At 44.9% G+C, this 24,503-nt stretch overlaps 1 pseudogene and 1 gene segment (V, D, J or C); both read right to left on the bottom strand.

Moving 5' to 3' along the window:
* LOC112676301 (immunoglobulin lambda variable 1-40-like) overlaps nt 1-24,503 on the bottom strand; it is a 274,011-nt gene that overhangs the window by 225,334 nt on the left and 24,174 nt on the right.
* LOC112676266 (60S ribosomal protein L12-like) lies at nt 16,495-17,011 on the bottom strand (annotated as a pseudogene).

The raw sequence follows: 24,503 nt of genomic DNA, 5'->3' as shown, positions 1-24,503 counted from the left end.
TGACATTGAATTGTAATCCAGATTTTGTAACTCTGTGGGAGAGAGGACTGTTTCTGATTCTTTCTTTTGAGGTGAGGTTTTCCTTCTAGTCATTTTGCTCAGTGCAGAGTGGCCAAAAGCAAGTTGTATTGGGAAAAGGAGAAAAAGAGAGGAGAGAAAGAAGGAAAGAAAAGAGAAAGAGAAAAAAAAGGAAGAAGAAAAAAACGAAAAAAAAAAGAAAAAGAAAGAAAGGAGAAAAAAGGGGGGTGGGGGAAGGAAACAAATCAAAAAGCAAAAAAAATAAAATAAAATAAAATAAAGAACCACTGGGGAGTATCTTCTGATTCTGTGTACTTTTAAGTCCCTTGGCTTCCCCTGGAAGTTGTCAGTCAGTCTAGCTGGTCTTCTGGGGGAGGGGCCTGCTGTGCTGATTTTCAGGTGTTAGCAGTTGGGAGAGCTGCTCTGCCCCTGCCTGGTGCTGTCTGGTGGGGGTTGTTTACCCCGTGAGGCCGCAGGAGCAATAGCCCTAGTGGCGGGGCCGCTTTGGAAACCTGGATTCAGCCCCTGCAGGAACTCCGGAGGTCTCCGTCTGCAGGGCCTGGAGGCTCTGGGGCGGGGCCGCTGATCTGCTCACCTGGGGCAGGAGCGTCCTTGCTGTCCTGGGCCCTCCCGGCCTCTGCCTGTCCCGGGGGAGGCCGGATCCTGGGCTGTGTCCCGGCGCCCTGTGCTCCGGAGCCTGCCCTGTTGGATTCACGCTCCCGGGCCGCACAACCCCCTCCGCGGAGCCGCCGCCCGAGCCTCTCCGAGCTGCTCCCGCCCCGCAGCCCCCTCCGCGGAGCCGCCCCCAAGTCCCCCCCGAGCTGCTCCTGGAACCGCGCAGACCCTCCGCACGGAGCCTCTTCCTCTGCCCGAGCCCCTCCAAGCTGCTCCGGGTCCCGGCCGTGCGCGCTGCAGCCCTTAGGGAGCTCGGCGCACTCTCCCGGCGCGCAGTTGCTCTGTTACTGTCCCGGGGAGCCCGAGGGCATCCTCGCCCTTCTGGGTCCTGCTCCTCCTGCGTCTCCGGGACGGGGCTCTCCTGTCCTGGGGACACTCGCCCCGGCCTCAGCCTGGCTCCTCGCAGGGCCCCTCCCCCTTGGAGGCCTTTGTTTCTTTATTTCTTTTTCCCCGTCTTCCTACCTCAAGAGAAGCACGTGCTCTTCTCACTGTAGCATTCCAGCTGGTCTGTCTTTAATTCTCAGGCCGAATTCATAGATTTTCAGGATAATTTGAAGGTTTTCTAGGTAATTTGGTGGAGACAGGTGATTTGGAGACCCTACTCTTCTGCTATCTTGCTCCTCCTCTTTCCAATTTTTTTGATGGATGCTTGTATTGCGATGTATTTCTCTCTCACGACTGCTTTTGCTGTTTCCAAAAGATTTTGAACAGTTGTATCTTCATTTTCATTAGTTTCAATGAATATTTTTCATTCTTCTCTAATTTCCTGGTTGACCCCTTCCTCTTTTAGTAGGATTCTCCTTATCTCCACAAGTTTGAGTTTCTTCCAAATTTCTTCTTGTGACTGAGTTCTGGATTCAAAGCGTTGTGGTCTGAAAATATGCCAAAGACAATCCCTATCATTTGGTCTCTGTTGAGACCTGATATGACCCAGTATGTGGTCTATTCTGGAGGAAGTTCCATGTGCACTTGAGAAGAGTGTGTATTCAGTTGCCTTCGGATGCAAAGTTCAGTGAACATCTGTGAAATCTATCTGGCCCAGTGTATAGTTTAAGGCCCTTGTTTCTTTGGTGATATGCCTATAAAATCTGTCTTTTGCAGAAAGTGCCCTGTTGAAGCCTCCTACTATTAGTATATTATTATCTAAGTAACTCTTTACTTGGATTATTAATTGATTGATATAGCTGGTAGCTTCCACATTAGGGGCATAAATATTCATGATTCTAAGGTCTCTTTGTTTCATAGACCCTTTAAGTATGAGATAGTCATTTCTTACTACAGTCTTTGGGATAAACTTTAATTTATCTGATATTAGGATTGCTCCCCCAGCTTACTTTTGAAGACCATTTGAATGGTGAGTGGTTTTCCAACCTTTTATTTTCAGGCTGGAGGTGTCCTTAGGTGTAAAATGCGTCTCTTATAGACAGCAAATAGAAGTATCTTGCTTTTTTATCCAGTCTGATACCCTGCATCTTTTCATGGAATCGTTTAGCCTATTCATGATCAGAATTTACTATTAAAAGATGTGAATTTAGTGTCTTTATAATACCTTTTCAGGTCCTGTTTTTGTGGATTATTTCTTTGGGCTCCCTCTTTCTTTAACAAGGGTCTCCCTTAGCATTTCCTGCAGAGCCATTTGATGGTCACATATTCTTCCAGTTTCTGCCTATCTTGGAAGCTCTTTATCTCTCTTTCTATTCTGAATGACAACCTTGCTGGATAAATTATTCTAGACTACATGTTTTTCTCATTTAGTACTCTGAATATATCACACCAGCTCTTTCTAGCCTGCTAGGTCTCTGTGGAGAGGTCTGCTGTTAATATGATATTTCTCCCCATAAAGGTTAAGAATCTCTTGTCTCTCATTGCTTTAAATATTTTCTCTTTATCTTTGGAATTTTCAAGTTTCACTATTAAATGTCAAGGTGTTGAACACTTTTTATTGATTTGGGGAGGAATCCCTAGATCTACTGGATCTGAATGCCTGTTTCCCTCTCCAGATTAGGGAAGTTCTCAGCCATGATTTGTTCAAATATACTTTCTGGCCCTTCATCCCTTTTGGCATTTTCTGAATTCCAATTATTCATGGATATTTCCTTCCAAGGCTATCATTTGTTTCCCTTAAGTTTTCCTCATGGTCTTTTAATTGCTTTTCTCTTTTTTCCTCAGCTTCCTTCCTTACCATAAACTTGTCTTCTATGTTGCTCACTCTTTCTTCCACCTCATTAGCACTAGTTGTTAGTACATCCAGTTTGGATTGTATCTCATTTAATTTATTTTTAATTTCAGGCCTGATTAGATCTAAATGCTGTAGTCATGAAATCTCTGGAATCCTTTATGCTTTTTTCCAGAGTCACCAGTAGCTTTATATTTGTGCTTTTGAATTGGCTTTCTGACATCAAATTGTAATCAAAATTCTGGAACACTGTGGCAGAGAGCACTATTTTTGATTCTTTCTTTTCTTGTGACTCTTCCTTATAGTCATTTTGTACAGTGCAGAATGGCTGCATGAGTGGGCTAAGTCAAGACTATCAACCATGACCTAAGTAAATTTCACCCTAGATGATTCTGACAAGGTCAGAGACCAGAAAAGGAAAACAAAGATCAGGACAAAATAAAACAAAAGGACCACTAAAGTGCAAAACAAATTTTAAAACAAAGTAGTAGAAAAATTAAAGGCCAAAAATCCCAAATAAGAAGGAAAAAAACAAAGATTAAAAAAAACTAAAGAGGAAAGAGAGAGAAAAAAAAACAGAAAAAAAAGAGAAGAAAAAGATAAAACAGGGGAGGGACTGGGAGATGGTGGTGAAGGAGTCGTAGTGGAGGGAGAATGTAGTCTACCTGAGGGGTCCTAGAGTATGATCCCCTTGGTTCTGAGTGTTAAGTTCTGATGTTAGAAGATGCTCGGTCCCAAATTTATATAAACCAGAAATACTTTTAGAAAGCCAAATATTGACCACCAAAATATAAACGAGATAAAAGGGTGGCAGAATGGGAATGAAGAGAGAATATAATCTCACAGAATGAACCTGCACAGTATTCCACTTGGTTCTGGGTGCATGCTGGTGATGTTTTAGAAGGTATTAACTTCCACCATTGTAGAACAAAATAAGGCAGACAAAACAAAAAACACAAAGCAAAACTCATGTTTTGAGAGATATATCTCCCAAAATTAAATTGAGTGTGTTGGAAGGAATTGGGAAGTGAATAATATATCTAACACATGTAATCGTAGAAATATGAAACTCAAAAAAGAAGAAATTTAAAAATGAAGAGGTGGTAAAATATTGTAATTAAGATGGGAATAGAGAAGACTTATTGGAAATTTTTAGTCTGATATTAAAACGAGTTGTAATAGAAAAAGGGAAAAAATTTAAAAAGGAAAAGGAACGGGGGCCTCTAGTTCTATATACTATAAATCCCTTGTCTTCCCCTGGAGCTTTGCAGTGCTGCTTGGTCAAGAACTTGCTCTTCCTCTGTACTTCCAGTGTATTTTTGGGGGAAGCGCCTGCTGTGCTGATTCTCAGGTGTGTGCACCTGGGGGAGCTGCCCCCACCCTGTTTACCCTGTGACACCTCTGGTCCCTGGTGGCCCTGCTCTGTCCCAGGCACAGCGTGACACCAGGAGGACATCAGCACTGGTGGCGGCCAGCTCCCCATCCCTGGAGTCAGCTCCTGCAGTAACTACCACCATCTCCCAGTCTGCAGGGGCCTGGATGCTCCCAGGGAGGCGTGAGTGCCCTGATCTGCACAGCTTGGGGGCGCCCAGCCACAGGAAAATTCTCACTGTCCTGGCCACTCCCCTGCCTCCGCCTGCCCAGTGGGAGACGTGGGATCCTGGGCTGTGCCCCCCTGGTGCACTGGGATCCGGGTCCTGCACTGCTGGAATCAGTGATCCTGGGGTGTGGCCCCTGAAGGCCCCAGGGCATAGCCCCCTCCATCCAGAGCCCCCCACCTGACCGACCAGATTCTCCCCAGGGTCCTGCAGGGCATGTCCCAGCCCTTTACGAAGACAGACACACAGTCTGGGGTTCGCTTTCCCTGGGTGCGCTTCCACTGTTAGTGACCCCGGGAGACTGGAGGTTCCACTGCCCCTCCTGCGATCTTGCCCAATTTCCTCTTAAGCGCTTTAATGTCCAGGAAGAATCTGGTGCAGATTTTAAAGTTCCCACTATCCAGGGCTGGGCTTTCCTGCCCGTGTCTTTTGCTGCCCCACTTTAGCCCAGCTCCTCGTGGTGCCCCTCCCCCACTTGATTCTTTTTTATTTTATTTTTCTGCCTTCCTACCTTGTTAGAAGTGGAAACCCTCTTCTCTGTTGTGTTCCAGCTCTTCTTTCTTTAAATCTCAGGTGGATTCGTAGGTGTTCAGGATGTTTTGAAAGTTATCCAGGTAAGTTGGTGGCACCATGTGAGTTGAGGAAGGTACTCCTTCGCCATCTTCTCCAGTTGTAGTGAATTGACGGGACACCTGCACCTCAATGTTCACAGCAGCACTGTCTACAATAGCCAACTGCAGAAGGAGCCACCATGTCCTTTGACAGATGAATGGATAAACAAGATGTGAGATATATGTGTGTGTGTGTGTGTGTATATCTATATCTATATCTATATCTATATCTATATATATATATATATATATACTGTATACACACACACACACAAAGGAGTATTACTCAGCCATCAGAAAGGACGAATGGAACTGGAAGGTATTATGCTGAGAGAAATAAGTCAATCGGATAAAGACAATAGTCATAGGGTTTCACTCATATGTGGAATATAAGAAATAGTGAAAGAGAATATAACAGAAAGGAAGAAAACTGAGTAGGGGAAAATTAGAAACAACAACCATGAGAGACTCCTACTTCTGGGAAACAAAGAAAGGGTTGCGGAAGAGGAGGAGGGTGGGGGGATGGGGGAAAGGGTGACAGGTAGTAAGGAAGGTATTGATGGGATGAGCACGGGGGTTATATGTTGAAAAATTGAATTTAAAAAATATATTTTTTAAATTAGAGTGCCTAGGTGGCTCAGAGTTTGAACATCTGCCATTGGCTGAGGGCATGATCCTGGAGTCCTGGGATGGAGTCTCACATTGGGGTCCCTGCAGTGAGGCTCTTCTCCTTCTGCCTATGTCTCTGCCACTTGCTCTATGTCTCTCATGAATAAATAAAAAAATCTTTAATAAAAGAAGAAAATATGCATCTATAGGGGCTCCTTGCTGGCTCAGTCAGTGGAGCGTAGGATTATTGATCTCAGTTGTATGTAGAGGTTAGTGAAAACAAATTCTTAAAAATGGAAAATATTGGGGATCTCTGGGTGGCAGGGTTTAGTGCCTTCCTTCAACCCAGGGTGTGATCCTGGAGTCCCGGGATCGAGTCCCCCAGTGGGCTCCCTGTGTGGAGCCTGCTTCTCCCTCTGCCTGTGTCTCTGCTCTTCTCTCTGTGTGTGTGTCTCTTGTGAATAAATAAATAAAATCTTTTTAAAAATGGAATATATAAATGTAATATTTCCTAAAACATAGTATCATGGTGTGTGCTCTCACCTGTATGGATTTCATCTGTGCTCTAAATGTTTTATGAGGGAAAAAGTTTTAGTGATGTTAAGATTAATTCGTATTAATAAACATTTTGTCTAGCATTTTCGAGAATCCATTGGTATCAAGACTAAGAAAGGAAAGCGTTACAGGGAGGCACCATTTCATGCCAGCATCCCCAGGGAATATGCTCTACTGCGGTCACCAGTAAAGGGTACACTACCTTAGGGCATGTGTCCCTGCTCGGGAATGATGGCTCCAGGACTATGCCCCCCACCTCATCTGCCTCTGTCACTGTGCTTAGCTGTCTCTTATCACTGTCATACACCTGACTTTAAGCTCAACAGAAGCTTCTCGATGATGAGGGCTGGAGACAAGGGCCCAGGGGCTTTTGTCTGGCTACCTCCATATCTGAGATGCTGTGGGTAATTTTAGCTGCTCCCACTGACATCATGCATGCCACAGTAGTAGTCAGCCTCGTCCTCAGGCTGGGCTCCTGTGATGGTGAGGGTGGCTTTGTTCCCAGAAATGGATCCAGAGAAGTGATCAGGAACCTCAGAGGGACAGCTGCTTGTGTCATAGACAAGCATGCGAGGAGACTGGCCTTGGGTCTGCTGGTACCAGCTGGTGTAGTGTTACTTGTAGTCAGTGACCCAGAGCTGAGGCCACAAGTGAGTGTGACTGTTCCTCCTGGAGACACTGAGACTGATGACTCCTGGGTCACCACAGTCTGAGAATCTGCTCCTAAAACAAAGGAGAGAAAGGTGTTGTTATGAGAGATAAGGGTCACCCTGAGACCTTGATTATGTGTGCTCTTCAAGGATGCAGAGTCCATTTCCCTGAGCCATAAGCAAGGAGCCCAAGAAGAAGCACCATCCAGACCATGGTGGGGACCCTCACAGGATGTGGTCTCACAGGCTCTTTGGCTGGAGTAGGGTGTCCCTGGGTCTTTTCTTGACTCCACACCTAAGAGAATAAGCAAGTGCTTCACACAAATCAGCTTCCTCTCTCCCCTGGCCCAGGGTCACTCGCATATAATCCGGGAGATCTTGAAAGGAGCAGATGCTGGGACCTCACACACACCAATGATAGCATGATGACTGGGACACTGAGTGTCAGGAAGACCTCTTTCACCAAATCACATTCCTATGACCCTGGTGACCTCCATCCCAAAGTTCCTTTCAGAGAATCCTGAGATCTGTATGAGGAGATGGATATGTATTCCAACTCCTGGCCCTGTTTCTAATCACCTCAACTCTAAACCCTCAGGGTGACATATTCTTCTCTCCCCAGGTACATTATTTCTTGTCTCCTTGGAGGATCCTAGGAGTCACTCCTCCATCCATGATGACACTGGGAATCTCAGAGTCCATGTGACAGCTGTAGCGATGGTGCTCTCCTCTTCATTAATCATGGACCGTGTTTACAAGGAGTCCAGGGGGTGCCGACCAAGGATGTCTCTTTATCAGAAATGAACACAACACTGTGGGAACAAGTGAACCTCATGGAGGATTTTGAGCACCATTTTCCTTTGTGTTCTGTTGAGGATCACATGGCTCTGGAAGGCTGGGAAGGAACCTGGAGAAGGAGGACTGCCAGGAGCATAAGGATTCTCCAGGAACAGGGGAAGATGAGGCATAGACCTCATGTTTTTCCCAGGGTGAGATACCATATTGACTGGCATTCATTTTGGATTTACTTGTAAATGGTTCGTTTGATAAATCCTGCATGTTCTTTCCCATTTCTCTTCATGTTTAAGATTCAGAACTCATATCTAAGAAAAATAGTCATAATCCTGATTAGCCTATTTTTTTTTTTTTTTTTTTTTTTTTTATTTTTTTTTTCCTGATTAGCCTATTAAACGAACACATCCCTGACCTTTTAGAAAGAATAGGTAATTTCATTACGATTGGGTTTTGAGATGAGGAGCAGTATCTATACTCAAGAGAATAGAAGAATGAGGAAAGCTGAAAACACAATATCTTTTTCCATAGATAACTATATAGTGACATAAACAAGGAAAGAAATAAGAAATGAAATGATGGCAGACAAAGGACTCAGGCACTTACTGCCTATTTCATCAAGAGCACAATTGGAATTCATAGTTCGAGCAAGGGACCCTGAGGGTGTCCACCTGGACACATTGCCCCAGGCCTTCTCCAGACACCAGTTTCCTATTGAGTTCCCTGTGCGGCAGACCTGGGTGGGGATCTGCAGCCAGAGTAGAATAGAGGGATTGATAGACTGGAGACAGAATCACACAAGTCCCAGGAGTCCTTTCAGGCAGTAAGGTGATAGAGCAGCGTCCCCGTGGGTCCTGAGGGATCCTAAATGAGTCAGGCAGAAGCTTCCTCTGGGCTGTCTTATACCTCTGAGAGAACATACTGATGCAGGCTGACCAGGGAGCTCTAGAGATCACTGTGTCCCCTGTGGTGTGTCCTGTCACATCACTGTTTTCTCCCACAGGGTGTCAGGGAAACAGCACTGGGACCTCGGGGGCTCTACCCAGGTTGGGGCATCTGATGCATGGCTCAGTGCCTCTTCACATCTGCTTCCCTCATTCCATGTGCCTCATCACTGAGAGACTGCACACAACTAGTCTCAGCTCTAATCCTACCAGGGGATCAAGGCCAATTTAAAAAAGATTTTTCTTATTTATTCATGAGACAGAGAGAGAGAGAGAGAGAGAGAGACAAATATAGATGGAGAAGCAGGCTGCATGCAGGGAGACCAATGTGGGACTCGAACCCAGGAATTCAGGATCATGCCCTGGGCTGAAGGCAAGTGCTAAACCCCAGAGCCACCCAGGGATCATGGACATGCCAAAATTATGGTTGGGAAGAACTGGAGCACAAAGTAGCCAATTAGCCCTGCCTTGCCCAGAATTGTTGATGTTCTCATGGGATAGAGGCGAAGCCATCTACTGAGTAGCTGACACCATGGCAAGTGGGCAAAAGGAAATTCCCTGCTTTTGCCAGGAGGTTATGGACACCATGACTCTGCTGAGCAATAAAGTGAACCCTGCATGAGGGCACAGTTGGGGGATTCATTAGTGTGTGCAAGCAGTGGGCAGGTTTTTCCAAATATTTCCTCCCCTTAGGCCAACTTATCTCAATATCCTCTGACCATGAGAGTTGGTGCTTTTGGAGATTGGGTGGTTTTTGGCTTGATTTTATGGCTCTCAGCCTCTGGATAGTTCTTGGTTGGAGGAACTTACAGCCTCGTATCTTACATGTGGGAGACATAATACAAGAGAAGGAACCCCAGGTTCTCCCTGCTGTGCTGTGTTTTCCTCAATTGGTTTGAAGTCTTCCTTCTTCAATCAACCTTCAAAAGTCTTCCTATACTTGTCTGTTGTAGTGTGTCAGGACATTTCAGTTGTAAGATCAGACCTGATTGAATGGGAGCACGTCCTATTGTCCAGAAGTACGGATCCTCATGGTGCCTTCTCTGATTGCTTCACTGCAGTGCTAGTATGGGGAGGATCCTGCTGAGGTGATGCGATGGAGGTGATTTATCTTGACTCTCAAGCTGTTAAAGTAAAAGACAAGTAATTTGAGTATCTTTTCCATTATTCTTTAGAGAATAATAAAAACTATAGACAGCACATAACCAAAACTTCAATGCAAAAAGTTTCACAAGCCAGATGGATCCATTATAGTACAAATGTCCAGCTTTGTGTTCTTAAATGCAGGGGGTAGGAAGAGGATACATTTTTATTCCCACTTTCCGTATGTTTTTGTGTGTTGAACTTTTTATTTATATACAGAAAAAAGGCAAAAATGTGTTAGAGATGTCTAACATACATTTCTTTTTTTTAAGATTTTATTTATTTATTTATTTATTTATTTATTTATTTATTTATGAGAGAAGCAGAGAATGAGAGAGGGGCAGAGACACAGGCAGAGGAAGAAGCAGGCCCCATGCACAAAACCTGATGTGAGACTCGATCCCGGGTCTCCAGGATCAGTCCCTTGGCTGAAGGGAACTCTAAACCGCTGAGACACCTGGGCTGCCCCTAACATACATTTCACCCATTTTTTCTAATGGCTTTCAGAGTGAGGGACCCAGAGCACTGGAAATGATGGGTAGAGAACCTGCTGAATCTCATAAAGGTATTTTATCTCTTTGCTGCCTCAGCTTTGACCTTCTGTGTCCCTAAAGGATGTGAGGGTAAAGACCCTAACTGTTCTCCTTGCATCTCCTTTGCAGTCATGCATAGGGGGCCCTGGCCTCTTCCTGAGAGATGAAGGATTTACTACATATGTCCAGGGAACCGCTGAGGACAGAGAGGGGCTGTGTCATGATAGGAACTGGCCATGGAGCCCCAGCCACCACTGACCCAGAGAAGTACTTACATTCGCAATCTCCAGATTCATATCAGGAGGTGTGGAAAGGACCAGCCTAGGGAGGTGTGAGTGCTGGTGGATCAGGGCCTGCTGTATGTATTAGGATTAGACCCTTCCTTGACAAGACACTCAACATATGAGGAGAGAGATGGAGGGTCCCCAGCTGCCCTTTGCCTGTGACTAGTACAGAAAGTAGTGATATGGAGGTGGGACATGTGCAGGACATCATGCAGCAAACCCTGAGATCTACAGATCTGCTGGAACCCCCCTGCCCAGTCTCTCTCACTGCCACTAACATCCCTGAGCAGGGGCTCCTCAGACACATCCACACTCCACCCCTGGGGAAGTCCAACAGCTTCAGTCCATGAGGAGGGGTCTCTTAAATGGACCATCTAAGGGTCTCTCTCCTCCTGTTCTCCACAGGGTGGCCTAGGCAGGAGGATGCAGGGAACGAAGCACATGAACATCTGGAACTAAAACCTAACCATTAGAGCCCTGCTCAGAGGCTGCAAAGGCCTTTGGTTGTCCCTGAAGTAGAGCTCACACCCAGGGCGACCCAGCTCATGGGAAGCCTCCTGTCAGCAAGAACATGGCAGGAGGGGTCACAGCAGTGACCAGTGAGCTCCCCGTTTCATCACAAAGGACCCAGACATCCAGTCTCACTTCCCAGTGCAAACTAGAAATGTGTCCATTAATGACTACCTGAAAAGACAAGTAGAGATGGATGTACACATTGTGTGGCTCCTATTTATGACCATATGTACTGTCAGTTCTCAATCAATCAATTGTAGTAGAATTTAGAATTTTTATCTATGGGCATTTTATGAAATAGGAAATGTGAACTATGCCATGAATGGAAGAATACTTGAAAACTTTTTTTAAAAAATATTTTAATATTTATTCATGAGAGAGAGAGAGAGAAAGAGAGAGACTGAGAGAGAGAAGCAGGCTCCATTCAGGGAATCTAATGCAGGACTCAATCTTGGACCTCAGAATCACGCCCCAGGCTGAAGGCAATGCTAAATCACTGAGCCATCCAGGGATCCTCAAAACTTGAAAACTTCTTTTTTTTAATTTATTTTTTATTGGTGTTCAATTTACTAACATACAGAAAACTTCTAATCATAATTATTTCTACAACGATAAGTGCAGTCGACTTTCAACTATGAAATGAACTGAATGGAGTAATTCAGTGAAGAGAAACCCATTGCACACCAGGATGGGTGCTGCTGTTTTATTCTAGGGAGGAGACAGAAAGTAAGTGCAATGTTTCAACCCCCTTCATGCACATGGATAAGTCCCCTGTAAGGTGAGAGCCAAGGCTGTGGCCACATGTCAGTCCAGCCCTCTTTTGGCTGTGAGGTGACAGCTGGCCTGGAGCCTCATAAGGAACCTCCAGTACATAGCACTTTCAAATGTCCTCAGACACGTGTAAATGTGCATGTGCAAACCTCATGGCTGACAGATCTAGGGGACTGGACGTCAAAGCCACCTCTTATTCTGTGTGAAACACACAACTCAGATCCTCTCATGAGGGTCTCAGGGCAGGAACCAGGAAGGAAAAAGAATTATTCCGGAACTTGACAGCTGCAGGTCCCAGGATAGGCAACAAGTGACCCTGCCATCACTGGTAACTCCCTGTGGACCTTCTCCATGGTAAGAGCCTGCTGGTCAACACCAGATCTTATCCTGACTGTAAGCTCCACAGAAGCTTCTATCGTTGTCATCTTTCACTGTTTTCACCTTTTTTAAATTTTTTTTAAATTTATTTATGATTGTCAGAGAGAGAGAGAGAGAGAGAGGCAGAGACATAGGCAGAGGGAGAAGCAGACTCCATGCACTGGGAGCCTGATGTGGGATTCGATCCCGGGTCTCCAAGATCGCGCCCTGGGCCAAAGGCAGGCGCTAAACCGCTGCGCCACCCAGGGATCCCTTCACCTGTTTTAAACATTAGTTCTCCCCACCCCATGGGCAAGAACTCCCTCCTAGAGTCTGTCCTCCCCGCATATGGACACAGGTCTGCAGGAGCCCTGCCATTTGAGGTTGTCTGTGTGCCACTGACCTCAGAGCACAAGAGGCAGACCTGCAGGGTGTTTTAGCAGGAAGATGTGACAGCTGGAGAATTTCTGGCAAGAATCCAGAGGAAGAGATTGCGTATTGGTCACTCCCTAGACCAACTGTACACATAAATTGGATGAATGTTCTTTTTTTCCGTATCATTATTTTTAATATCCAACATTTATAATATGAGGACCAGGGCTTTCTCCTCAACTCAAGTTTATAAATTTTCAACTGGCTTGTGAAGTCAATAGGGATACTTCTTGTCTAATTTGGTTTCTGGGAAGACTTCATTCAGATCCTCAATGGTCATCTGATCAAATGGAATGATGTTCTTTATCATCTCCAGCTCTTTTTCATATTCTTCAATCCTGGCCTTTGAGAGGGATAAAAACTCAGCACAGCTTTTCACATCTTCTTTATCCTCAGCATCCACCTGGACAGTGTATTTATCCTCTGGTACAGGAAACTTCAGGGCATTAAACTTCTTCTCAAAGTCACCTACCAAGCCAGCCTTTGCCACATTGGCCTTGTAGTAAGCCCAGTCGGTAGCAGGTGGTTTCTCAGGAAGAGTAGCCAACCTGGAGGTAAGCATCTCATTCCAGGATTTCAGGGAGTTGGCAATGGCCTTCTGGTTTCAGGGTATGATCTCCACAAAAGCTACCCAGTCAATGGTTTTTAGAGCAAGTTTTCGCCCAGCCATCTTGAGATCCTTCACCGATCTCATCAGCCCACAGTCCTGAATGTTCTTTTTAAGAAAATCTTCTCAATGTGCATTGACTAAGACTCAATGATGATGTCACTGTGAAGACACAGGCGGAATTACGAGTATATTGTTCACAGATCTGTGCGGACTGCATGGAAAATAATGATGGAAGTGGCATTGAAAATCTCAGTGCAGTTGCACTTGGTGGCTCAGTGATTGAGCATCTACCTTTGGCTCAGGTCATTATTCCAGGGTACTGGGACCAAGACCTGCATCAGGCCCCCTGCAAGGGCCCTGCTTCACCCTCTGACTCTGTCTCTGCCTCTCTCTATGTGTCTAATGAATAAATAAATAAAACTTTTTTTAAAAAAGAATGACTTCGTCTTTCATTTAAATAGACATTTAGAAACATTTTATAGAATCATTTGTCTCTTTTTTTAACCTTATGATTATATCATGGGTCTGTTCATGCAGGCAGGAAAATCTGAAGGGGTGCCCATGAGTCCCCATGAGGACCCTTGTTGTATGAATTTCGCAGCTATCTGAGTGACCTGCATTGGCCGAGGTGTCTTTGAAGCCAGAGTAGTGGCTGGGGACACTGGGGCCCTGGTGAGTCTCAGTAGACCATCAGCAGGTACTCAGGAGGCCTCCTGGCTGCTGGAACCAGCATATGGCCACCGCTGCAGCCACTGCTCAGTGTGCAGGTGAGTCTGGCTGTTGATCCCAGGGATGCAGAGAGGGAGGGCGGCTGGGTCAGCACAGGCAGGGATGGGGAACCTGCAGACACATTCACGGGTGATGGATCAGAGGCCAGACTGAATTTCCTCAAATCTCTAAGCTAGACCAGCAGACGTAGGCTGACAGTGGCTCTGTGTCCCTGAGGTCACTCCTGACCTGTGCACTGACAGAGTTGAATGAACATTAAAGATCACAAGTCAGGGTGACAAAGTCCCTGGTCCCCTCCATGGGCTGGGCTGCCCCACGCCTCCTCTTCTACTCCCCCCTCTGCCAGAAGGGCTGTCCATGCACATAGGCTCCACCCACTCACTGCCCAGCCCCTCCCTGGGCCCTGATCCTGGAGCTTTGCTCACACCACACACTGAGGAGGATGGGGTTGGCTTCAGTCCCTGGGAGAGCCCTGGGGGGAAGCATCTGCTGGCACCACACACAAGTCCCTGCTCAGGGTCCAGGCCTGAGAGGACACAGCTGCTGAGCTCTCATCAGGGAGCAAGGGACCAGCACACAGGCCCAGGCACCCTGAGTGAAGGATCCTCACAGAGCAGCCCTGTACGGACCACAGGGCAGTCCCTCAGCGCCCCCTCCTGGTCACAGGGCACTCACCTCAGCAAGGCCCAAAGCCCTGAGAGCCCAGCTGGTTTCCAGGGCTCACCAGTTCCCTCCCCATTGGCATGGCCAGGTCTGACTCTCAGAATGGGTTCCATCTCTTGGGCATTAGAGACATGAGTTCCACATGTTCTCACAGAAATGTATTTGTGTTTTAAACTCCTGTTTTTGTCATTTTTGTGTATTTTTTTGGACTTCTATTTGCCAACATATAGTATGACACCCAGTGCTCATCTGTCAAGTGCCCCCCTCATTGGCCATCACCCAGTCACCCCGTTACCCCACCCACCTCCTCTTCCATTACTCCTTGTTCGTTTTGTACCAACATATTTGGTGTATCAGTGACAAATCCGAGAAGCACAGTGTGTTCACAGATGAGCACTAGTGTGGCTCCCATCAGGCCATATTGTATTAGAATACAGTCTACACTATAGGGACATATTCAAACCCTCATTCATTGTCTCCATCATTCATGTCTCCCTATACAGATTCTTTTCTTTTATGGACAAACCTCATTTTTTTCACATATTTTGCTGTGGAATCCACTCAGTAGGATTGTGTTGAAATATGGAAATTATATATACTACCAAAGATGGCGGAAGAGTAGTGTCCCCAAGTCACCTGTTCCCACCAACTTACCTAGATAACGTTCAAATCATCCTGAAAATCTATGAATTCGGCCTGAGATTTAAAGAGACAACAGGGGATCCCTGGTTGGCGCAGCGGTTTAGCGCCTGCCTTTGGCCCAGGGCGCGATCCTGGAGTCCCGGGATCGAATCCCACATCGGGCTCCCGGTGCATGGAGCCTGCTTCTCCCTCTGCCTGTGTCTCTGCCTCTCTCTCTCTCTCTCTCTGTGACTATCATAATAAATTAAAAAAATTAAAAATAAATAAATAAATAAATAAATAATTAAATAAATAAATAGACAACAGCTGGAATGCTACGGTGAGGAGAGTTCACACTTCTATAAAGGTAGGAAAACGGAAAAAAAGAAATAAAGAAACTAAAAGCATCCAAGGGGAGGGGCCCTGAGGAGCTGGGCTGAGGCCGCAGCGAGCACCCCCAGGTCAGGAGAGCCCTGTCGGAGGAGCAGGAGCTGCACCAAACTTCCCGGATGGACAGGCGCCCACAAGGATTCAGAGCATGACCCCAGGAGGGCGGGGATGCCCTCAGGCTCCCGGGGGTACGAAAAAGCCCCTGCCCCGGGGAGAGCCCCACACCCTGTGGCTGAGCTCTCTAAAGGGCTGCAGCATGCCCCGTGGCCTGGGAGCAGCTCGGAGGGGCTCGGGCGGAGGCTCCGCAGAGAGGGGGCTGCACGGCCGTGAGCCCGATTCCAGCAGTGCAGGCCTGGGAGCCCAGGGCGCCGGGGACACAGCCCAGGATCCGGCCTCCACCCGGGACAGGCGGAGGTGGGAAGGCCCAGGCAGGACAGCGAGGACACCTGCCGCTGGGGGCCCCAAGCTGAGCAGGTCAGGGGCCCCGCCCCAGAGCATCCAGTCCCCTGCAGACTAGGAGCTGCAGTAGTTACTGCGGGAGCTGACTCTAGGGCTGGGGAGCTGGCCACCACCACTGCTATTGTTCCTTGTGTCACCTTGTGCCACGGACAGAGCAGGGCTGCCGGGGAAGAGGGACCTCACAGGATAAACAGCTCCCACTGAGACGACCTGGCAGGGGGCAGGACAGCTCCCCAAGTGCACAAACCTGAGAGTCAGCACAACAGGCCCCTCCCCTAGAACCAGCTAGAAGGACAGGGGAAGAGCAAGTTTTTTATTTTTTATTTTTTGTCAAATGATCCTTTGTTAAAATATTTTTCTTTGTAGTCACCTCGCTGGGCATTCCACTGCATAACTATTGATGTCATCTATGATGTCATGAGGGTTACGGCAACCAACATTGCAGCCCACAGACCGGGCAGTCCCCAGGATCTCTTTAATGGTTCCAGAGAGTTCTCTGGCTAGAGATCGATGTCACGTCTGTCAGGCAATATTGACAAACTCATCAAAAGTGATATTTCCACTGTGCTTAATGTTTTTCTGCTGCTTTCTGTCTCTTGGTGGTTCCTTGAGGGCTTTGATAATCAGGGCAGAGGCAGAAGGTATCACTTCAATCTGGGCCTGTCTGTTCTGAATGATCAGTTTCACTGTAATCCTTAGACCCTTCCAATAACCGGCTGTCTTGACGATGTCATAACCAACCTTTTTTGGAGACAGACCCGGCAGTCGATCTTCAGGGCCAGGGCAGACATGGCACCGACCTCGCCACCGGTGCACCTCAAGAACATGACGTTGATCTCATTGGGATCGAACTTAGGCGGCATGGTGGAGGCAGCTGGTGTCGGATGACCCTGGATTCAGGAGGACCAAAGACAGTTGCACCTTTGCCTCCTCTGAGCCTAAAGCCAAAAGCAGAAGAGCAAGTTCTTGACCAAGCAGTGCTGGAAACAACAGGGGAAATCAGGGGACTTCCAGTATACAGAACAGGGGATACCCCTCCTTGTTTTGTTTTGTTTTTTGTTTTTTTGTTTGTTTGTTTCTGTTTGGTTTGGTTTGTTTTGGTATGGTTTTTTGTTCTTTATTTGTTATACCTTATTTTTTTTCCATTCCATTTTCCAGTATAACTTGATTTTAGCCACTCTGCACTGAGCAAAATGACTAGAAGGAAGAACTCACCACAAAAGAATCAGAAACAGTACTCTCTCCCACAGAGTTACAGAATTTGTATTTTTTTTAAATTTTTTTATTGGAGTTCAATTTGCCACCATATAGCATAACACCCAGTGCTCATCTGAAGTACCCCCCTCAGTGCCAATCACCAAGTCAACTCAAACCCCTGCCCAAATCCCTTCCACTACCCCTTGTTCATTTCCCAGAGTTAGGTATCTCTCATGTTTTGTCACCCTCACTGATATTTTCACTCATTTTCTCGCCAAATTACAGAATTTGTATTACAATTCGACGTCAGAAAGCCAATTCAGAACCACAATTATAAAGCTAGTAGTGGCTCTGGAAATAAAAGCATAAAGTATTCAAGAGACTACATGACTGCAGAATTTAGATTTAATCAGGCCGAAATTAAAAATCAATTAAATGAGATGCAATCCAAACTGGAGGTCCTAACAACAAGGGTTAAGGACGTAGAAGAACAAGTGAATGACATAGAAGACAAGCTGATGCCAAGGAAGGAAGTTGAGGAAAAAAGAGAAAACCAATAAAAAGATCATGAGGAAAGGTTAAGGGAAATAAATGACAGCCTCAACAGGAAAAATCTACGTTTAATTGGGGTTCCAGAGGGTGACGAAAAGGATAGAGGAGCAGAAGGTGTCTTTGAACAAAACGTAGATGAGAACTTCCCTAACATTGGGAGGGAAACAGGCATTCAGATCCAGGAGATAGAAAGATTCCCCCTAAAATCAAAAAAATAAAATAAAAATTCAACACCTCGACATTCAATAGGGAAACTTGCAAATTCCAAAGATAAAGGAAAAATCCTTAAAGCAGCAAGAAATAAGAAATCCCTAAACTTTATGGGGAGAAGTATTAGGTTAACAGAAGACCTTTCCACAGAGACCGGGCAAGCCAGAAAGGGCTGGCAGGATATATTCAGGGTCCTATATGAGAAGAACATGCAGCCAAGAATACTTTATCCAGCAAGACTCACACTCAGAATAGAAGGAGAGATAAAGAGCTTCCAAGATAGGCAGGACCTGAAAGAATATGTGACCACCAAACCAGCTCTGCAAGAAATATTAAGGGGGACTCTGTAAAAGAAAGAGGAAGTCCAAGGGAACATTCCACAAAAACAGGGACTGAATAAGCATCATGATGACACTAAATTCATATCTTTCAATAGTAACCCTGAACGTGAATGGGCTTAATGACCCCATCAAAAGGCGCAGGGATTCAGACTGGATAAAAAAGCAGGACACATCTATTTGCTGTCTACAAGAGACTCATTGTAGACATAAGGACACCTGCAGCCTGAAAAGAAAGGTTGGAGAACCATTTACCATTCAAATGATCCTCAAAAAAAGCAGGGGTTGCCATCCTTTATCAAATAAACTAAAGTTTATTCCAAAGACTGTAGTAAGAGAGGAAGAGGGACACGATATCATACTTAAAGGATATATCCAACAAGAGGACTTAAATATCATGCATATTTATGCCCCGAATGTGAGAGCTGCCAAGTATATCAATCAATTAACAACCAAAGTTAAGACATACTTAGATAATAAATCACTTATACTTGGTGTCTTGAACACAACGCTTTCTAGAATCGACACATATTCTAAGTACAACATCTCCAAAGACACAAGAGCTTTAAATGATACACTGGACCAGATGGATTTCACAGATATTTATAGAACTTTACACCAAATGCAACTGAATACACATTCTTCTCAAGTGCACATGGAATGTTCTCCAGAATAGACCACATAATGGGTCATAAATCAGATCTTAATCAATACTAAAATTGAGAATGTCCCCTGCATATTTTCAGACCATAATGCTTTGAAACTAGAACTAAAACACAAGAAGTTTGAAAGGATTACAAACACATGGAGGTTAAGGACCAACCTGCTACAAAAAGAAAGGGTCAACCAGGAAATTAGGGAAGAATTAAAAAGATTCATGGAAACTGATGAGAATGAAGATACAACCTTTCAAAATCTTTGGGATACAGCAAAAGGACTCCAGAGGGGGAAATGCATCGCAATACAAGCATCCATCCAAAAACTGGAAAGAACTCAAGTACAAAAGTTAACCTTGTACCGAAAGGAGCTGGAGAAAAAAGAGCAGATAGATCCTACATCCAGAAGAAGAAGAAATTAATAAAGATTATAGCAGAACTCAATGAAATAGAGACCAGAAGAACTGTTGAATAGATTAAGAAAACCAGGAGATGGTTCTTTAAAAGAATTAATGAGATAGATAAACCATTAGTCAGCCTTATTAAAAAGAAGAGAGAAAACACTCAAATTAATAAAATCATGAATGAGAAAGGAGGGATCACTACTAATACCAGGGAAATACAAACAATTTTAAAACTTATTATGAGCAGCTATACGCCAATAAATTAGGCAATCTAGAAGAAATGGATGCATTTCTGGAAAACCACAAACTTCCAAAAATGGAACAGGAAGAAACAGAAAACCTGAACAGGCCAATAACAAGGGAGGAAATTAAAGGAGTCATCAATAACCTCCCAAGACACAATCTCCAGGGCCAGATGGCTTCCCAGGAGAATTCTATCAAATGTATAAAGAAGAAACCATAGCTATTCTACTAATGTTGTTCGGAAAGATAAAAAGAGATGGAACAGTTCCAAACTCGTTCTATGAGGCCAGCATCACCTAAATTCCAAAACCAGACAAAGACCCCACCAAAAAGGAGAATTATAGACCAATATCCCTGATGAAAATGGATGCAAAAATTCTGGAAAACTGTGTGAAGTTTCCTCAAAGAGTTAAAAATAAATCTGCCCTATGACCCAGCAATTGCACTGCAGGGGATTTACACCAATGATAGAGATGCAGTGAAATTCCAGGACACCTGCACCCCAATATTTATAGCGGCAATGTCCACAGTAGCCAAACTGTGGAAGGAGCCTTGGTGTCCATCGAAAGATGAATGGATAAAGAAGATGTGGCCTATGTATACAATGGAATATTCCTCAGCCATTGGAAATGACAAATACCACAATTTTCTTTGAAGTGAATGGAACTGGAGGGTATTCTGCTGAGTGAAATAAGTCAATCGGAGAAGGACAAACATTATATGGTCTTATTCATTTGGGGAATATAAAAAATACTGAAAGGGAATAAAGGGGAAAGGAGAAAAAATGAGTGGGAATTATCAGAAAGGGAGACAGAACATGGGAGACTCCAAACTCTGGGAAAAGAACAAGGGGTGGTGGAAAGGGAGGAAGGCAGGGTGTGGGGGTGACTGGGTGACGGGCACCAAGGGGGCACTTGATGGGATGAGCACTGGGTGTTATGGTATATGTTGGCAAATTGAACTCCAATAAAACTAAATAAATAAATAACAATAAATAAATAAATAAATAAATAAATAAATAAATAAATAAATAAATATTTCGTTTAGCTCTGCAACAAACTACCCAGTTATGTTCCCAAGCGACTTGGACATTTGGCATCCCCCCCCCCCCAGCAATGAAGGAGAGTTCCTGCTGCCCCACATCCTGGGCACCATCTGATGTTGTGGTATTGAATTTTAGCCTTGCTGATGGGAGTCTGATGCTGCCTCACTGTTTCAGTGTGTAGGCCCTAGTGACTTATCACGTGGGAAATCTTTACACAGGTGCAATTGTTCTCTGTGTACAATTTTGTAAGGGGTCTGTTCACATCTGCTCACTGGGATGACACGACCCAGCACCCTGGAATTCAGGAGCTCCCAAAGCTCTGATCTGAAAGGAAAGAGAAAATCATTATCACCAAATACCAGAACTCAGGGAATTCTCACTAAATCCCTAGAGTGGTACCAGTGGACAGGCAGGCAGTGGGCCAACTGGTTCTCTTGGGTCACACATCTTGCACAACTGCCCTTCTTCTCATTCCAACACAGCAATAGTGTGGGTCATATCGCTTCTGAAATCCATGTAACTATTTTTTCATTGGGAGATGAATATCTTCAAAAGGAGGTATTTTCATTGGAATTTAAACAAGTCTGGAATTTAAATTTAAACAATTCTGTTTCTAGTGAGATACAAAGCATTCAATGCCAGATTCTGAGCCTGTGTTGCTTAGAGGCAGGGACAGGGGAGTGATGGAATAAGAGGTGAATAGTAGGGCAGCCCACCTTTAGCCCCAGGCGAGATCCTGGAGACTGGGATCCAGTCACACTTTTGTCTCTCTGCATGTAGCCTGCTTCCCCCTCTGCCTGTGTCTCTCCTCTCTCATTGTGTGTCTCTCATGAATAAATACATAGAAGAAAATTAAAGATGTGAAGAGTAGACGTTATCACTTGTCTCTGGGAAACAGAAATTATCTGGGTGATATTGATCGTATGCAGCTCTACAGCAATGATGATCAATCTCTCCCCAGGCTGCAGCCCAAGGTGGTCAAAGATGTTTTTGTCAACACACCTGGGCCTGGAAAATTAGGTTTGAATCCCTGCTTGTTCTCTCAGTGCTGTAATGGGTCACAATATAGCATCTCTGCCTGAGAGCTGTGGTAACATTGCCATGGTAACCCCTGTGTTTCTACTGCTCTTGTGAAAGAGAAGATGACCTTGGATCTGGGGTCATCAAGAGATTCCTTAGGGCAGTGACACATGTACACATGGGAGAGTTCTTACTCTTGATATTCACATATCCTACCACCCTGGATTATGGAAAAGTTCCAATGGGGACTAAGGGAAGAGGGAGACAGAGTCAGTACCTGTGGGCTCAGGACACCCATTTACAGGAGTCTCCATCAACCTGGTGGCAGCTATAGCAAAGGCTCATTCATGCACCCACATCAACCAACTTCACTGAGGCAGGCTGAGCATTTTCCCAGTAATGGTGCAACATCCTCCAAATCTCATAGCCCATAAAAGGGTTCATGGCCATAGGCCCCAAATTCCTACTTTGATGGACCCCCTTCTCCTCAAGTGCACAACCCAAGCCTCAGGTGATGAGTGAGGGATCCCATCCAGCTCTGAGAATGGAATTGCCTATGACCCGTGTCCTCACACAACATCCCACATCCCAGTGTTCAGGCCTAAGACACAGTGAACCTTGGTCACTTCTGAGCAGTGAAGCCTGTGAGGGAAGGGAAGGCTCTGCTCTGAGCCCTGGAGGTGCTGAATCCATGCTGGGGAAGACTACACCCCCTGTTTAGATAGTCCTGGACCTCTGATGGAGACAAAGTCAATGAAAGGCTCATTGTCCTCATTTCAGGAGAAAAAAATCTTCGCAGCACAGACTCTGGTTATATGACATTTGGAAACCCAGGTAACATGACTGTTACCACATTGAAGTGTTTTGTTTTATTCTTTTTTTTTTCTTTTTTTTTCTTTTTTTTTATTGGTGTTCAATTTACTAACATACAGAATAACCCCCAGTGCCCGTCACCCATTCACTCCCACCCCCCGCCCTCCTCCCCTTCCAAAACCCCTAGTTCGTTTCCCAGAGTTAGCAGTCTTTACGTTCTGTCTCCCTTTCTGATATTTCCCACACATTTCTTCCCCCTTCCCTTATATTCCCTTTCACTATTATTTATATTCCCCAAATGAATGAGAACATATAATGTTTGTCCTTCTCCGACTTGCTTACTTCACTCAGCATAATACCCTCCAGTTCCATCCACGTTGAAGCAAATGGTGGGTTTTTGTCATTTCTAATAGCTGAGTAATAATCCATTGTATACATAAACCACATCTTCTTTATCCATTCATCTTTCGTTGGACACCGAGGCTCCTTCCACAGTTTGGCTATCGTGGCCATTGCTGCTATAAACATCGGGGTGCAGGTGTCCCGGCGTTTCACTGCATCTGTATCTTTGGGGTAAATCCCCAGCAGTGCAATTGCTGGGTCGTAGGGCAGGTCTATTTTTAACTGTTTGAGGAACCTCCACACAGTTTTCCAGAGTGGCTGCACCAGTTCACATTCCCACCAACAGTGTATGAGGGTTCCCTTTTCTCCACATCCTCTCCAACATTTGTTGTTTCCTGCCTTGTTAATTTTCCCCATTCTCACTGGTGTGAGGTGGTATCTCATTGTGGTTTTGATTTGTATTTCCCTGATGGCAAGTGATGCAGAGCATTTTCTCATGTGCATGTTGGCCATGTCTATGTCTTCCTCTGTGAGATTTCTGTTCATGTCTTTTGCCCATTTCATAATTGGATTGTTTGTTTCTTTGGTGTTGAGTTTAATAAGTTCTTTATAGATCTTGGAAACTAGCCCTTTATCTGATATGTCATTTGCAAATATCTTCTCCCATTCTGTAGGTTGTCTTTGAGTTTTGTTGACTGTATCCTTTGCTGTGCAAAAGCTTCTTATCTTGATGAAGTCCCAATAGTTCATTTTTGCTTTTGTTTCTTTTGCCTTCGTGGATGTATCTTGCAAGAAGTTACTATGGCCGAGTTCAAAAAGGGTGTTGCCTGTGTTCTTCTCTAGGATTTTGATGGAATCTTGTCTCACATTTAGATCTTTCATCCATTTTGAGTTTATCTTTGTGTATGGTGAAAGAGAGTGGTCTAGTTTCATTCTTCTGCATGTGGATGTCCAATTTTCCCAGCACCATTTATTGAAGAGACTGTCTTTCTTCCAATGGATAGTCTTTCCTCCTTTATCGAATATTAGTTGCCCATAAAGTTCAGGGTCCACTTCTGGATTCTCTATTCTGTTCCACTGATCTATGTGTCTGTTTTTGTGCCAGTACCACACTGTCTTGATGACCACAGCTTTGTAGTACAACCTGAAATCTGGCATTGTGATGCCCCCAGATATGGTTTTCTTTTTTAAAATTCCCCTGGCTATTCGGGGTCTTTTCTGATTCCACACAAATCTTAAAATAATTTGTTCTAACTCTCTGAAGAAAGTCCATGGTATTTTGATAGGGATTGCATTAAACGTGTATATTGCCCTGGGTAACATTGACATTTTCACAATATTAATTCTGCCAATCCATGAGCATGGAATATTTTTCCATCTCTTTGTGTCTTCCTCAATTTCTTTCAGAAGTGTTCTATAGTTTTGAGGGTATAGATCCTTTACATCTTTGGTGAGGTTTATTCCTAGGTATCTTATGCTTTTGGGTGCAATTGTAAATGGGATTGACTCCTTAATTTCTCTTTCTTCAGTCTCATTGTTAGTGTATAGAA

This window comes from Canis lupus, chromosome 26 (assembly GCF_003254725.2).
Source record: "Canis lupus dingo isolate Sandy chromosome 26, ASM325472v2, whole genome shotgun sequence".
Taxonomy (NCBI): domain Eukaryota; kingdom Metazoa; phylum Chordata; class Mammalia; order Carnivora; family Canidae; genus Canis; species Canis lupus.
Note: the sequence above shows the minus strand (reverse complement) of the source record. Positions and strands in the feature narration are given on the sequence as shown.